This window comes from Trachypithecus francoisi, unplaced genomic scaffold (assembly GCF_009764315.1).
Source record: "Trachypithecus francoisi isolate TF-2019V2 unplaced genomic scaffold, Tfra_2.0 Lachesis_group17, whole genome shotgun sequence".
Lineage (NCBI taxonomy): Eukaryota > Metazoa > Chordata > Mammalia > Primates > Cercopithecidae > Trachypithecus > Trachypithecus francoisi.
This window is the reverse complement of record NW_022681462.1, coordinates 38417454-38435341: the sequence shown is the minus strand read 5'-3', so window position 1 is coordinate 38435341 and position 17888 is coordinate 38417454. Positions and strand designations below refer to the sequence as shown.

The 17888-nt window shown below is 41.4% G+C and overlaps 1 protein-coding gene across 4 annotated transcripts in view; it reads left to right on the top strand.

The window, feature by feature from the left end:
* Nucleotides 1-861: 861 nt before the first annotated feature.
* Nucleotides 862-17888, top strand: part of LOC117062168 (lysine-rich coiled-coil protein 1) — a 29487-nt gene continuing 12460 nt past the window's right edge. For 2 of the 4 annotated variants that reach the window (XM_033175390.1, XM_033175388.1), the window contains exon 1: nt 913-1084. The gene's annotated coding sequence lies outside the window, so the exon portion shown is untranslated. Of the gene's footprint in view, nt 1085-17888 lie in introns of all 4 variants that reach the window. The other 2 variants (XM_033175387.1, XM_033175389.1) reach the window with 2 other exon arrangements.

Here is a 17888-nt window from a genome sequence, read left to right as displayed (position 1 = left end):
AGCCCTTTGGAAGGCTGAGGTGAGTGGATCACTTGAGCCCAGAAGTTCGAGACCAGCCCGGGCAATATAGTGAGACATCCCAACCCCCTGCCCAATCTCTATAAAAAATGAACGAAAACCACCCAGGCGTATGTGGTGCCTGCAGTCCCAGCTACTTGGGAGGCTGAGGTGAGAGGATCACTCGAGCCCAGGAGGTCGAGGCTGCAGTGAGCAGTGATCGTACCACTGCACTCCAGCCTGGGCCACAGCACAAGACCCTATCACAAACAAAACAACGATGACTTTTAGGTCACGCAGACCTCCTTGATGGTCCAGATGAGACCTAGAGTCCCAGGGAGGAAACACTTTGATCACGGGGGATCCCACCCTCTGTATTCTTACCTTACTCATAAAAGCCTCCCAGTTACGTTCAAAGGCATGTCAGTGTCTGAGAGACTTCTCCCGCTCTCTCACTTTGGCCAAATGGAATAAACCTTCCCCCGCTCCTAAGCACTGAATGTGTCAATGTTTGTCTTACTGCCCACTTGGTACACGAACCTATATTTGGGGGTTGATAAAGCAACAGATCATGTATTTTTTAGATACTTTGAGGGTGGAACTGTAAATTTCCAGACTTTTTTTTTTTTCACTCAGTTGGCTTTATGCTCATTCTCCCAAGGCGAGCGGCCCCACGAACTTTTCCTTGCCCCCAAAAGGAGGGCAGAGGGACAGGATCAAAACCAGTCGCGCCAACAAGCCGTTAGAACCGCGCTGGGAACTGGCAGGCTCAGTGGGCGAAGTAAGCAGCAAGGCGGGGCTCAAGGGGCTTCCTGGGCGCTGGGCTCGCCGCGCAAGCGCAGTAGCGCGCCTCGCCACCATGGCGTCTGCGCTGTCCAGTCATAAACCGGTAGTGGCGGCGACTTCCCCTCAGGAAGCCGGGTCTCCGCCTCCTCCCCTCATCCCGCCTGCTCGGTGGCGGAGGCGGCGGCGGCGGCAGCGGTTGTTCCTGCCTCTCCGCCACCTCCACCGCGGCTTATTCCCTGGCTGGCGGCGTTGGCGGGGCGGGGGACAGTAGTTGTAGACGCCCGCCCCTGCCTCAGAGAAGGTGAGTTCCCGCCCCGGCGGCGGGGGCGGCCCGGTCTTCAGCCCCTCAACTCCTGCGCTCCAGGACAGGCGTGCACCCAGCCCGCCGGGTGCGCCCCGAGTGTGCGAAATGGCCGACCAGGGCGCGGCCCGAGTACCGCGCACCCCTCACCGGCCGCCGCCCCCGGAAAGGGGCGCCAGGGCTTCCGAGTGAAGTGCGGAGGGAAGGGGCGCTCGGCTTGCGGAGGAAGCCGAGGTCAGAGTGGGAAACTAGGGGCGGCTAGGAGGAAATCTAGACCCGGAGCGTCAGGGAAAGGGAAGTGGGGTTGATGAGGAAACTCGAAAATTGAGGGGACAGGGATAAGTAGAAAAAAGCCCAAACGTGGAAGAGAGTAAGCTTCCGTTTGGTGAAGTTCAGCATCCTGGAAAGTAGAGACTTCGACGTAGGACACTTAGGGAGAGGTGGATTTAGGAATCGGGGAAAGCAGGAAGTAGCGGGGCCCTTGGGGGAAGAGAAGAGGGGATGAGGTTTAGCGGGGGATCACTGGAGAGTTTTCCTAAGCTTTTGAGGATATGGCGCTGTAAGACAAGCTTCTAAGATTTATAGGCCCGTCTTGATAGTGATCTGGGGTTTTATATGTGTGTGCTTTTAATCCTCTAATTTAGAGACGGAGGTCTCGCTGTGCCTAGGCAGGAGTGCAGTGGCGCGATCATAGCTCGCTGCAGCCCCCAACTCCTGGGCTCAAGGGATCCTTCTGCCTCAGCCTCCAGAGTAGCTGGGACTATGCGCCCGGCTGAGTTTTAATATGTACCTACCAATGTCAGAGATACAGGAAGCTGGACATTAAAGCGCTGAAAAAGGATTTTATTCCGCAACTACTGACGGGGGAAAGGCTGAGCTCCATTCCTATTTTCACCGAGATGACTGCGAGTTTTAAAGGGAGAAGTAGGGAGTGGGAAGAGAGGGCTCAAGTAGAGTCAGGGAGGTGAAAAATGACAAAGGGCTGGTCATTGCATAAACGCAAGTAGGCCAGCTCTGTCTCCTATCTTGGAATTATCTAAGATAAAATACGATCCTCCCACAGAGACCGGGAGTCAGGCCCAGTCCTTCCTGGTTACATTTCAGAGCAATGGCTTCCAGGTCCTTGAGGAAAACACTCCTGAGTTTAAGAGGTACAAACACATCTCAAAGGAACAGAGGAGGATTCGTAGTTGTGAGCCCTTTTTAGTAAATGCTTTTTAAAAGGGAAGTCAGGGAGCTGTTAGTAGGTGTTGGTTAGAACAAACAGTAAAATGTTTTTGGCAGCCTGGCTTTTCCAACAGGAACTCAAAAGAGGGCGGGATTGCCCTCATGGATGTGGCCTTACGCTTCTCGAGGCCATGTTAAATTTTGGTCAACTCTCCAAGGATGGGGAGAGTTTTTGCAGTTCTCCAACACATTGCCCCTAACACAAAAGGCTATTTCTTATCCATCTTAATCTGAGAGACGTTTGAGTTCTTACTATAATAGTTCTGTATGTCTACAAACAGCCTGCTGGTTGCAAACCATGAGATAAGGCTTAAAGCAGTTTTGGGAATTATTTTAGTTGATAGTGCTTGATCCCACTGCAGAAGACATAAGTGAAACATTTAGCCATGTTCAGTATCAAATTTTTTAGTATTTGCTGTGTTGCCTTATGTTGCTGTTTATCTTCAGAGTGAAAGATGATGGGAGCCAGAATACTGTAGAATAATTTAGATTCCTTTTTCCAGGAGAGACACCTGTAAATATAACCCCATAAAAATACTGATTTCTTCTTTATCCTTTTTCATGATATATTTTGTGTGTTATCCCATAATATTTTACACAATTGACTTTGTGTCAATTGACTTTGGAGAACTAGCAGAGGAGTAAAATACTGCAAATTTCTTAAAACATTTTTGTAAGCACTTTTTCTGTTCACTAAAAATAGGGATTAGTCATTGCAACCAAATGTTGAGACTATTAAGTTCTCTTAGTGAAGGCAGTTTTGGAAGACTAGATTTAGTGTCTTCAGTCAGCCTGGATTATTTTGCTTTTGTAACAAATTTCTTGCCTCTCACTAATAAATAGGCCTGAGCAGTTTAAAGACTACAATTCAATTTGGCTCACATGGCCAGACCACAGGAAGATTTGGAAACAGCTTCTCATGGAAAAAGCTTTTTGCCAGACTCAGCATGTGTTTTTGTTTTTGATTTTGCAATTACTTCAAATATGTGCAAAAGACTTTAAAAGATGTCAGTTCACACAATACTAGCAGTAACCTTTCTGTTCCACTTCAAGGTGGTAAATGAGAATACTGGAATAGGAGTCTGACTCGTTACAGGTTCTAGTGCTAGTTTCTCCTACAGCTAAATGACCCTGAGTAAGTCCTACTTCCTGGATTTGAGTTTTGTCATCTGTGGGTGGGGGAACTGGACTAGCCCAGTGACTCTCATCTAGGGATGATCGTACCCCCGCTAGAAGACCTCTGATAATGTGGAGACATTTTAGGTTGTCATCACTGAGCAGAGAGGGAGAAGAGCCAATCATAATTCCAAAAGACACTATCCTGAATGTTGAAATCCTGAAAGATGAAAATCCGTAAAGTTTAAGTCCCCAAAATCACAATCACAAAAGGCCAAAATATTGAAAATGATACATCTGGGAAAAGTACTTTTTTTAGTTCTTTAAAATATGTTTGTTTACATTTTTAAAGGGGGATTTCTTTAAGAAACAAAAACATGACAGAACACTTCATAGGTCATTTGACACAATAAAAGGCAATGGTAACATTTTGCAAACAGGTATACTAACAGTCACATGCATATAACAGTTATGAGCAGATGAGCTGTATTCATAAAGAAGTAGATCAAAAAGGGAAATGTATAAAAAGCGTGTCACAATGGTTGGTAGTCATGTGCACGTAGCTTAATAACTGGTCATCTGAGATACTGTGACAAGTCTTTTGATGAGATAGATCAAAACCTGTAGTGGGTCACTGGTCACTTACGCAGTTGCCCAAAGAGCTGAAACCTGAAGAAATTTTTATCTTTCACAAATGCAGATACGCAAAAGACATCTCTCATCTCTTCATTTGTTGAGGAAGTTTCAACGTTTTTAGGTACATGCACAGTGCTTACACACAAAGTCAGTGTTTTGATAATGTACTTTCATGAAGTCACATTTGGAAAAAATGCATAAGACAAATTAGAACTCTCTAAAAGTCTCTGCAGTTTACACTTCCAGTATTGGACATGATGCAAAGATGAGATACACAGCATGCTGAATTATTTTTTTTTAAAGTCTGACAATTTAAGATACTGGAAAAAAAATGGCAAATGAGAAAATGTATTACAGGAATAGATTATGGGCAGTTGTACAGAAATAGTCCATGAAAGCTGGGCTAACATGATGCAACTATCCTGTGACTGGGATTTTGGTCTTTTGGGATTTCAACATTTGGGATGATCTTCTAAACCCACGAGGAACATGGTAAGCAAGAGTACAGGTGCTACCAGCATCTCCTTGGCATAGGCCAGAGATGTCACAAATATCCTAAAATGCACAAGACAGTTCCCACACACACAACAATGGATTATCCTACTCATAATGCCAGTAGTGTCAAGGTTGAAGAACCCTGCACCAACCAAACTCAGGTCTTTTACAGCTTTAAAATTGTGAACTGAATAAACACATCTGTGTTGGTATTCTTTCCATGGCTTGACATGGCTGGTACTAAAATTGTAATTCATAAAGCATATGAAACTTTGACCCATAAGGGCTGATATTCAAAAAGTAATCTCAGACATTCAGAGTAATCTCTGTTAAGGTTGAGACTATTCACTAGAATTTGAAAAAACAATATAATTGTTACTTAAAAATTTACCTATTGTCACTTTACTTCCGGTAAATATCCTTCATTAAAATATCAGTTATTGCCACTTAACAATTGGCAGATATTTGATATGTCACACTATCTAAAACATGGCTAGGACTCAATATATTTTTATTTTAGGTATTTATAACAGTTTTAAATAATTGCCAAGATGGAAAAAAAGGTTGCTTGCACTTAGCTATAATTTTTTTAGGACTTTGTTAGCAGATTCCTCCAAAGGTATCAAAGAATTGTCATGTTTCCAGTTGTTAAAATTTACTCTCACTTTCAAAATTCTGATAGGACCACTAAAACTGATTTGAAGAGCATCTGCTAATCCATTTTCACCTATATCTATGGTACCCTTATAAGGAACTCCTCTGTATTGGTCTTGATAAAGAGCGAATATCAGTAAGGATTAAAAATTGGCAAAGGTTGGGCATGGTGGTTTACGACTGTGATCCCAACATTGAGAGGTCAAGGCCAGAGGATTGCTCGAGCCCAGGAGTTTGAAACCAGCTTGGGCAAAAGAGTGAGACCCTATCTACAAAAAAAAAAAAGAAGTAAAAATTAGCCAGGCATGGCAGCGCATGCTTGTAGTCCCAGCTACTTGGGAGGCTGAGGTAGGAGGACTGCTTGAGCCCAGGAGGTTGAGGCTGCAGTAAGCTGTGATCACACCACTATACTTCAGCCCGGGTGACAGAGCAAGACCCTGTCTCAAAAACAAAACAAAAAAAAAAAACAACCAAGTAAGGAAGATATGGAAGGCATAAGGTTACAAATAGGAAATGGAAAATTTAATCACAAAAACCCAAAGAAGCAGCATGTTTCCCTAGCTAAAAGAAATACACAGACAGTGTATTATTGTGTCAAGATTTTCCAGGACACTTTGTAATTTATTTGGTGAAGTTTCTCAAATATTTTTGACAGTTAAAAAAAGTTTCACTAAATAATAATATTCCTGAGTAATCATAGTAAAAACTACAACAAACAAAAATTCTTGGTTATCTACCTGTTTTTATTATTATTATTTTGAGATGGAGTCTGTCATCCAGGCTAGAGTGCAGTGGTACAATCTCGGCTCACTGCAACTTCTCCCTCCCTGGTTCAAGTGATTCTTTTGCCTCAGGCTCCCAAGTAGCTGGGATTACAGGCATGCACCACCATGCCCAGCTAATATTTGTGTTTGCTAGTAGAGATGGGATTTCACCATGTCGGCTGGGCTGATCTTGGACTCTTGACCTCAAGTGGTCCGCCTACCTCAGCCTCCCAAAGTGCTGGGATTACAGGTATGAGCCACTGTACCCAGGTCTACCTATTTTTAAGAAAGAAAAAAAAATTGACTTGGTTTTGGAGTGAAGGACATTTCTGGCTACTTACTGAGTAATTAACTCATTTACATAGCAATTGCCTAAAAATATTTTCCTTTGTTTCCATGATATTAAGCAGAGACTCAAGTTAAATGACATAAAGAAAATCTAGCTAATAACCCTTAAGTTTATTCAGAAAACATTTTTAAGCTCCTGTTATGTGCCAGATATTATACTTGGTACTAAGGGTATACAGATGAATTAGGCCAGCCCTTTTAAAGGGTTCAGTAGTAACATTTATTAATGAAACTAGAAAAATAAAGAGCAATTGGAGAAAATGCAGTTTTAAATATGGATTAGTCAGACTCCTAAGATACCAGGAGTAGTACATTGTTTTGCATAAATATGTTTGTTACAGGCACACCAGAGCACATTATGTTAATGTAAATCTGAAGTTGGCAGCTGGGAAGAATGATTAGAGAGTGTGCCTGGGGAAACATTAATGATTATTTGTTAGTTTCAGACTTGCTGCCTTTATTAGGTGTCAATAAGTGAAAATATTGACTAAGCATGTTAAAATGACTAAGAACTGCCCCTACTGTATTCACCACATATATGTTAGGACATAAGCGTTGATCTCATTTTTTGTTTTTGTTTTTGTTTTTCTTGAGACAGGATCTCCGGTTGCCCAGGCTGGAGTGCAGAGGCACAATTTCATCTCACTGCAGCCTCGACTTCCCCAGGCTCAAGTGATTCTCCCACCTCAGCCTCCTAAGTAGGTGGGACTACGTGGGACTACGGGCACACGCCACCATGCCCCGCTAGTTTTTTTGTATTTTTAGTAGAGACGGGTTTTCACCATGTTGCCTAGGCTGGTCTGGAACTCTGGACTCAAATGATCCACCTACTTCAGCTTCCCAAGGACATGAGCATTGATACACTTCCCTCTTACAAACCTATTCACATTAACCCATTAGAAGGAATGGCGCGCGTTTGATGGCCTTTGATGTAGGATATCTGCCTTGGATCCAAATAAAACTAATTTCACAAGCCTGATCCCTGAGCTAGCTAGCTATAGACTACTTATGATTATTGGCATTAAAAGACTTACTTTAAATAAAAACATAAATTTGATACTAAACATGTACTCCCAATTAATGATTTTCTTACTTCATTTGTATTTTGTCATTGGGAATATGCCATAATACACCCTTAGTTATTTTTGTAATTGTTGTATTAATGTAAAGTAGCTAAAACATGGCAAACTGTAGATCAGACTACTCTCATTTCCTGAGAAAGCAAGATTAACAACTAGCGTTATAGCAAAGAGTATTCATCATGTTGACAGGTATTGGGCCGCATTGTTACCCCAATTAAGTTCTCTGAAAACACTTTAAATAGGATTTGACCTCTGGGGGAAAAAAAAGAATCAAACAACGTGTTTTGGCAAAGATAACAGAATCAGTTGCCTAGTATCCCAAAATTTAGTGCTGTGCTCTGCCTAGTCTTTACTAAGATTAGAATAGTATTGGATTACAGAACTCCCTAAGAGCATGCATAACACAAGGATGTCCATTCTCAGCACTTCTATTCAGTATTGTACTAGAGCGCCTAGCCAGTACATTCAGGCAAGAAAAATAAAAGGTTTACAGATAGGCAATAAACAATACTGTCTTTATTTGCAGATTATATGATCATCTATATAGAAAGCCCCATAGAATCTAGGAAAAGGCAATGAGAATAGTGAGTTCAGCAGGGGAGTAAAATACAAGTTCCATATATATAATCAATAGTATTTCTAAATGCTAGCAAAAAGCTATTAGAAACAGATTTTTAAAAAATACTGTTTACTGTTATATCAAAAAACAAAACTGCATTCATAGACCTTGTCATAAAACATAAGATACTTTTAGATAACTTTAATAAAATATATTGAGGCCGGGCCCAATACACCTGTAATCCCAGCACTTTGGGAGGCCAAGGCAGGTGGACCACTTGAGGTCAAGAGTTCAAGACTAGCCTGACCATCATGGTGAAACCCTGTCTCTACTAAAAATACAAAATTAGCCAGCCGTGGTAGTGCACGCCTGTAATCCCAGCTACTCGGGAGGCTGAGGCAGGAGAATTGCTTGAACCCAGGAGGTAGAGGTTGCAGTGAGCTGAGATCCCGCCACTGCACCCCAGCCTGGGTAACAAGAGTGAAACTCCATCTCAAAAAAAATAAAAAATAAAAAAATACACTGAAAGTAACATTGCTGACAGAAAGAAGGTGCAAATAATGGAGAGATATAAAGTGTCTCCTAATGTATGTTAGTGAGTTAGATTGAAAAGTATAGAGCCATGGTGTATTTATTAGAGAGGAAGAAGAAGTAAGCTACTGATACCTAAAATATAACCAAATTAACATCCTAATTTTGCTCATAAAATTTTTACTCAAAGATTAAAGATATTTAATAACCATTTAAAAATCTATTATGCTGGCCAGACGTGGTGGCTCACACCTGTAATCCCAGCACTTTGGGAGGCCAAGGCGGCAGATCACTTGAGCTTATGAGTTTGATACCAGCCTAGGCAACATGGTGAAACCCCGGCTCTACTAAAAATACAAACAATTAGCCAGGCATGGTGGTGTGTGCCTATCGTCCCAGCTACTCGGGAGGCTGAAGTGGGAGGATCACTTGAGCCTGGGAGGCAGAGGCTGCAGTGAGCTGAGATCACGCCACCACACTCTAGCCTGGGAGACAGTGAGACCCTGTCTCAAAAAAAAACCTATTAAGCTGTTATGATTAAATGCCATATCACAGCAGGTCATGCTGTGAGGCATGGAAATTTTTATTACATTTTTTATTCAAATTCAATTGATTTATTCATCAAACATGAGATGTCTGAAAAACATTTCATATGGTGCAAGAGTTAAATTAGGCAGGGCACAGTGGCTCATGCCTGTAATCCCAGCACTTGGGAGGCCAAGGCAGAAGGATTGCTTGAGCCCAAGAGTTTGAGACCAGCCTAGGCAAAATAGCAAGGCCCTGTCTCTTTAAATAAATAAATAATTCAGCATCAAGTTTCGTTTTGTGAGAAAGATGTTTAAAAAGTTAAATTCAGGTTTTGCTGTTTCTGAAAGGTAGGTAGAATGAAACAGATTGGTAAATCGAATTAAGAAAAGTAGAACGATTCCTTGTATTTAAGATATGCTCTTTTTAGACAGTTTTGAATTATGAGTAATTCATATTATGTGTTTCATATTTAATACAGTAGTTGATGTGCAGTTTTTGTTACTTTAACTTTCACAGTGGTTTTACATATTTTTACTGAAATAAAGACCTGGCTGGGCATGGTGGCTCACGCCCATAGTCCCACTGCTTTGGGAGGCTGAGGCAGGTGGATTCCTTCAGCCCAGAGGTTCGAGACCAACATGGGCAACAAAGCAAGACCTCATGTCTGCAAAAAAACTACAAAAAATAAGTTGGACGTGGTGGCAGATGCCTATAGTCCCAGCTACTGGGGAGGCTGAGGCAGGAGGATCAATTGAGCCTGGGAGGTTGAGGCTGCTGTGAGTCGAGACTGTACCACTGCACTCCAACCTGGGTGACAGAATGAGACCATGTCTCAAAAAAACAAACAAAAAGTTAGTTCAAAATCAGAGCAATTAGAATAAGGATCATGTCCATCCTTCAACTTCCATAAAGACAGTCCCTCTAAAACATCAGTTAGCTTGAAATACAAAGAATTAGGTACTTCTTTCAGATACTTCTTCACTGTTTATGGATAACCTTATTTGTCTTTCTGTAGTTACTAGATTAATTTATTGGGAGAACATCTCACTATGTCACTTAAATAGACAAAATCCTGAACAACAATACAAATACTTCATCCATACCACACTTACCTTGTTCTCTGCACTCTTCTAAGTGCTTTGCATGTATTAATTTCTATAAGGACCACAACAGCTTTTTGAGGTATATGTTATATCCCTATTTCAGAGGTGAGGAACCTAAGGCAGAGAGGTTGAGAAGCTTGACCAGGGTTACATAACTTCATAAGTGGCAGAACTGACTCCAGGGTTCCTATATCTGACTCAAAGGCGCAATGGAGCTAAGTAACAGTATGACAGGCATTAGTTCTTAGTAGTGCCTGAGGTGACATAGCCTTTGTCTGGTGGATGATCTTTCTGGAAACAAAGCCAACATTTCAAAATCTTTTTAAGGTGTAATTATTTCTTATTCCAAAAAAAGTGTAAACTCCTTTAGTTATTTTATTGAGGTATATTTTACTTATGATAAACTCCACATATATAAAGTGTACAATTCAGGCCGGGCACGATAGCTCACGCCTGTAATCCTGGCACTTTGGGAAGCCGAAGTGGGTGAGTCACCTGAAGTCAGGAGTTTGAGGCAGCCTGGCCAACATGGTGAAACCCTGTCTCTACTAAAAATACAAAAATTAGTCAGGTGTGTGGTTCATGCCTGTAATCCCAGCTACTTGGGAGGCTTAGGCACAAAAATTGAATCCAGGAGGCGGAGGTTGCAGTGAGCCAAGATTGCGCCACTATACTCCAGCCTGAGTGACAGAGTGAGACACTGTCTCAAAAAAATAAAAGTACAATTCAATGAATTTGTGACAGGTGTATGCTCCCATGAAACCACTATCATAAGCAAAATGCCAAACATTTCCATCAACTTCGAAAGTACTTATGCCCCTTTACAATCCATTCCCCCCTCTACCTCTATCCCTGGGCAACCATTGATCTGCTGCTATTACTAGAGATTAGTTTGCATTTCTAGAACATTTTATAAATAGAATCATATAGTAGATACTCTTTCATGTCTGTCTTTCACTCAGCATGATGGTTTTGAGATTCATCCATGTTGTATGTGTTGCTGTTTTGTTCCTTTTTATGTCTGAATAATTGTATTTTGCTTATCTGTTCAGCTGTGGATGAACATTAGAGTTGTTTCAGGTTTTGGCTGTTACAAATAAAGCTGCTGTGAACATTCATATACAAATCTGCATGGATATGTTTTCATGTCAGATACACAGGAGTAGAATGGCTAGGTCATATGGTAGCTATGTATTTAACTTTATAAAAAATCAAGCCGGGTGGCTGATAATTTTTTACTGTGGCTCACACCTGTAAACCCAGCACTTTGGGAGGCCAAGATGGCCAGATTGCTTGAGACCCAGGAGTTAAAGACCAGCCTGGGCAATGTGGCAAAACCTCATCTCTACAAAAAAAAAAAAAAAAATTATCCAGGCATGATGCCATGAACCCGTAGTCCAGCTACTCAGGAGGTTGAGATGGAAGGATCACTTGAGCCCAGGAGGCCAAGGCTGCAGTGAGCTATGATCATGCCACTGCACTCTAGCACGAACAAGAGTGCTACTCCATCTCAAAAAAAAAAAAAAAAAAAAAAAAAATTATCAAACTCCTTTGTAAAACTGTTGTACCATTTTACATTTTAGCCAGCAATGTATGGAAGTTCCAATTATTTAACATATTTAGCAACACTTGGTATTCTTAGTCCTTTAATTTTAATCGTTCTAGTGAGAGTGTGGTGGTATCTCATTATGTTTGTTTGTTTTTTTTTTTAACTAGACAGCATGGCTCTTTTCAGTTTATTGCATGAAGAAGTTATGTTAGTCCAAGTTAAAAGCAGACCCTTCATTGTGGTTTAATTCATATTTACTTAGTCATTAGTATATATTCTTTTCTGAAGTATCTGTTCAGACCTTTTGCCCTTTTTAAATTGAGTTTGTCTTATAATTGAGTCATAAAAAGTCTTTATATCTTCTAGATGTAAGTCCCTTGTCTGATATGTTAGTTGAGAATATCCTATACTCTGTGGCTTTATTTTATTTTATTTTGTTTTGTTTTCTTTTGTGGAGACAGGGTCTTGGTACATTGCCCAGGCTGGTCTGAAACTCCTGGACTCAAGTGTATCCCCCCAACATTGTCCTCTAAAGTGCTGAGACTGCAGGCATTAGCCACTGTGCCCAGCCGGTTTTCATTTTTTTAATGGAGAGATATGTAATACCTGGAGATCAGAAAATGTTTCAGCTTTTTAAGGAGGAGAAATGGATTCCAGAGTGTAGACTGAAAAGTTTTACATCAGTTAGAAAGTCAGCATGCCACAACAGTCAGTAACAGATTATGGAGCCAGACTGCCTTGTCATTTACTAACTGCAACCATGGATATGTTTCTTAACCTTTCTGTGCTTCAGTTTCCTCTTCTATAAAATATAGAAAGTAATTGTACTGAGCCCATAGAGTTCTTATGAGGATAAAATTAGTTACCGTGAGGCCGGGCATGGTGACTCAGGAGACTGAGGCGGGTGGATCACCTGAGGTCGGGAGTTCGAGAGCAGCCTGACCAACATGGAGAAGCCCCATCTCTACTTAAATACAAAAAAAAAAAAAATTATCCGGGCGTGCTGGCACATGCCTGTAATCCCAGCTGTTTGGGAGGCTGAGGCAGGAGAATCGCTTGAATCCGGGAGGCAGAGGTTGCATTGAGCCAAGATGGCACCATTGCACTCCAGCCTAGGCAACAAGAGCGAAACTTCGTCTCAAAAAATAAATAAATAAATAAAGTTACTATGTATAAGTGCTTAGAACAGTACCTGATACATCATAAGGGCAATGCTGTAAAAGTGTTACAGAACACATTATTAATAGGTGGCTTGTGAATGTGATACTTTGAAATAAACATTAAAAGGCAATATAGATTTATTGAAAACAAGTCATGCCATGCCTCGTTTCTTTTATGAAAGATTACTGGGAAATCAAAAGAATGTTGCAGGACCATATTTCTTTAGTGAGCATAATGAGATTCCCTGAGGTTTCTGAGATACAAGATTGTGCCAGGAAGATACTTGAAGTTTAATTGGCATAATTTATTCAGACATTAAATAATGACTTTTTATATCAAATGGAAGTTTTAAGACTAGAGTTCAAGAAGTTCATGAGTTGTTAAAGTAAACCATGAAACTTGAAATACTTCTGCTGTGTGTGTGGTTGATCTCTTTAAGCTGTAATCCCTAGACCTCCTGACTACAAGAGTTTACTCCTATCTGCCTATAGATTGTTTTGGTCAAAATGATTGAGATTGAGAACCATTGCTGTAGAAAGGATGGTTACAATTTTAGAAGGGCATTTCCTCTATCTTTCAAATATCAACAAAATGGAAAAATAAGACTTCAGTGTGGTACAAATAGATCAGACCCATAAGAAGGAGAGTAGTAGGGAGTAGAGTGGAGAAGCATGGTGTTCAAAAAGATGCTGAATTTGATTTTGAAATAAACTCAGATGATATCAAATTCTTAGTATCTTTCTAATTAAACCCACAGATTGCTAATAAATAGATACGTCCTAGATGCAAGAAGAGAGTAGATTCTTTGTAGCATGCCGTAGGTATTATCTTGCCCTTGTCCTGCTTAGTTTTCACCAGTAATGTGAATGAAGTCATAGACTGAATGCATATAAAAAGTATGTGCGGGAGCCATAGCAAATACCAAGATTAAGATCATTTGAATTTTTAAAAATTCTCAGGTGGCTGCAGTGGCTCACAGCTGTAATCTCAGCACTTGGGGAGACCAACGGAGGAGGATCGCTTGAGGCGAGGGGATCAAGACCAGCCTGGGCAACATAATGAGATTCCCTTTTCTACAAAATATTATTTAAAATTAGCTGGGCATGCTAGCACATGCCTATAGTCCTAGCTATTCTGGTGGCTGAGGCGAGAGGATCACTTGAGCCCCGGAGTTAAGGCTGCAGTGAGCTATGCTCATGCCTCTGCACTCCAGCCTGAGGACTCTGACTTTTTTTTTTTTTTTTTTTTTTGAGAGGGAGTCTCGCTCTGTCGCCCGGGCCGGAGTGCAGTGGCCGGATCTCAGCTCACTGCAAGCTCCGCCTCCCGGGTTTATGCCATTCTCCTGCCTCAGCCTCCCGAGTAGCTGGGACTACAGGCGCCCGCCACCTCGCCCAGCTAGCTTTTTGTATTTTTTAGTAGAGACGGGGTTTCACCGTGTTAGCCAGGATGGTCTCGAACTCCTGACCTCGTGATCCGCCCGTCTCGGCCTCCCAAAGTGCTGGGATTACAGGCTTGAGCCACCGCGCCCGGCCGACTCTGACTTTTTAAAGAAAGAAGGAGAGGCGGGGCAGGGGAGAGAAAGAAAAGAAACAAAGGAAAAGAAAGAAACCTCATTTAGGAATAGTGGTCTAGGTTGGGCGCGGTGGCTCACGCCTGTAATCCCAGCACTTTGGGATGCCGAGGCGGGTGGATCACGAGGTCAGGAGATCGAGACCATCCTGGCTAACATAGTGAAACTCCATCTCTACTAAAAATACAAAAAATTAGCCAGGCATGGTGGCGGGCGCCTGTAGTCCTAGCTACTCGGGAGGCTGAGGCAGGAGAATGGCGTGATCCTGTGAAGCAGAGCTTGCAGTGAGCCGAGATTGCGCCACTGCACTCCAGCCTGGGAGACAGAGTGAGACTCCATCTGGAAAAAACAAAAAGGAATAATGGTCTAAACCCATAACAAGATAAAGTATTAATACCTGCATTTAGAAAAATAATTCGCCGGGCGCGGTGGCTCAAGCCTGTAATCCCAGCACTTTGGATGCCGAGGCGGGTGGATCACGAGGTCAGGAGATCGAGACCATCCTGGCTAACATAGTGAAACTCCATCTCTACTAAAAATACAAAAAATTAGCCAGGCATGGTGGCGGGCGCCTGTAGTCCTAGCTACTCGGGAGGCTGAGGCAGGAGAATGGCGTGATCCTGTGAAGCAGAGCTTGCAGTGAGCCGAGATTGCGCCACTGCACTCCAGCCTGGGAGACAGAGTGAGACTCCATCTGGAAAAAACAAAAAGGAATAATGGTCTAAACCCATAACAAGATAAAGTATTAATACCTGCATTTAGAAAAATAATTCGCCGGGCGCGGTGGCTCAAGCCTGTAATCCCAGCACTTTGGGAGGCCGAGACAGACAGATCACGAGGTCAGGAGATCGAGACCGTCTTGGCTAACACAGTGGAACCCCGTCTCTACTAAAAAATACAAAAAACTAGCCGGACGAGGTGGCAGGCGCCTGTAGTCCCAGCTACTCGGGAGGCTGAGGCAGGAGAATGGCGTGAACCCGGGAGGCGGAGTTTGCAGTGAGCTGAGATCCGGCCACTGCACTCCAGCCTGGGCGACAGAGCGAGACTCCGCCTCAAAACAAAAAAAAGAAAAATAATTCAGTTAGCATCCCTATCACATGGGAGAAGATAGCCAATATCGGGGGAGAGAGATGCTACCTCCAAGATTTTAACAATTGTAAAGGTCATTAGAAACCAGTAATATGACTATTTAAAAAATAACTAATGCTAAAATAAAATGGTAAGGATGAAAACAATGTCCAGGTTAGAGGAAGAGAGAATTTCACTTTACTCCACAACAATCACCGTCTGTGTTCTTCAAACTATATAATGCTGCAACCTTTGTAATGAGTAAATATATAGTAATCACTATGCAAGTGAAAGAGAGGTGATGTCAAAATTTTCTGAGGAAAGATTTCTACAAATGCCTAGAGTTCACTACTGACCTTTCTTTCCTCTAGTGGTTCCTGTTACCCATCACGAGTACTGAAGTTTGATACGTACACAATTAGTTCAGGGGCTCAACCATTTTAATTTGTAAGGAATTTCAGGGTACATAAAACATCTGCAAGTTGTTTAAACCCAACTTCACATAGAGGAATTAAACACATAGAAGAATGCAGCAGGAAAGGAGAGATGTGAAAGATACTAGACATTTGATAGAATCTGGGTTTGTTCCAAAATCAAATTCACTGCTTTTTGAATGCTTAATGCTTATTCGTTCCACTCCCTACTTCCCTCCCTCTGGGGGATAACAACAGTAACAACTCTTTCGTCTTCCTTACTTTCTCTGTCAAAGATAACTTTACCCAGGATCAAGGCCTTGCTTAGAATTGACTCAGCCCCCACTCTCTTCCTTCTCTCTGCTCTTCCCAGCTATCATAAATTCCTTTGATTCCACCTTTAGAATATCTCTCATATTCTTCCCTTCCTTTCTGTTAGCTCTGCTACTCTTTTGGTGCAGCCCAATAATCTCTTGCCTGCAACAGCTTCCTAACAATATCCCCATGTTGAGTCTCTTTTTCTTCCCCTATTGACTGCAGAATTAAATCCAAATGTCCAAATAAGGCATATTATGATTTAGCATCATTCCACCTTTAGCACTGTCTTTCACTACCTTTATGCATGTCTTGTTTTAGCTAAAGCAGAAGTGCCTTTTCTAATGCTCTTCTGTCCTCCAGAATACCCTTTCTTTACTCATTTTTTTTTTCTAAATTTTACCCATCTCTTTAAGGGTTCATTCAAAATTCATTCTTCTCCACAAACCCCTCACCAAGAACACATTATACCTTCTTATGTCTTACAGCACTTTACACATTTTTGTCTTGCATCATAGTTCTTTGCCTATCAGTTTTTACAAAATTATGAAGTCCTCAATATTAACGATTGTCTTGTTCACTTATTCCCAATGTGTGGAACAGCTATGTGTATGTAAGGGAAAGGGTATGAGATAAACCAAAGTTTAATATCTGCCTTTATCAAATAGCACATGTGGCAACATATTTTAATTCCTTTAAATCCCAATATCCAGAACTTTATGAGAAATTCTTGCAGAAGTAAAAAACTGAAATAATCTATTGTTTGGCATACAGTAGGCATTCGATAAGGTTCATCTCTTTTTTCCTGTGCGTTCCCACAGTACTCACCAGAGTACCTTGAAGACAAACTCAATAAATAGTGATAAAGTTTGGTAAAGTCCAAAAGCATGGCGAACTTGAACTAAATAATGTTATAGGAATTGAAAAATGAAAGAATAGCTTTGAAAATATTATAAAGCTAGAACAGACATGACTCAGGAGAAAAATGGCTGAGATATTGAGCTTCAGAATATTTTGCTATTTAACAGATAAAAAATGAGAGCATAGTTGGCAAAGGAGTTAAAGGTAACCCCAAGTTTCTTACCTCAGCTTACAACATTGTCTTTTAGAAATGCCTGGTTGGTATTAAGGGTTGAACCAGGAAGGAAATTATTGTTCTATTTTCAGATATCTTGAGCTTCTAAATAATACTCAGTAAACTTTCATGTATACTGATTTGGTCATCACCGAAAGACAGCATTTACCTGTTCCTATTAAAGATTTATTTTTGTAGAGCTGGAGGTCTCAATATGTTGCCTAGGCTGGTCTCAAACTCCTGGCCTCAAGCAATCCTCCCAACTCAGCCTCCCAAAGTGTTGGTACTACAGGTACGAAGGACTACGCCAAACCAAGATTTTTAATGGAAAAGTCACCATCACATCACCACGTCAGTTTTTGTACATTAATTCTGAATCAAAGGAAGTTCTGAAAACCTTTTTATTAACCTGTTTACCTTGCTGACCTTAGAGTCAAATGTAAGTAAGTCCTTTATTTTAAAACAATTAAGAAATAATTTAGATATTATATATAACAGTTTTTTTTCTTTTTTTTTTTTTGAGGCAGTCTCACTTTGTCGCCCAGGCTGGAACGCAGTGGCGCAATCTTGGCTCACTGCAACTTCCACCTCCTGGGTTCAAGAGATTCTC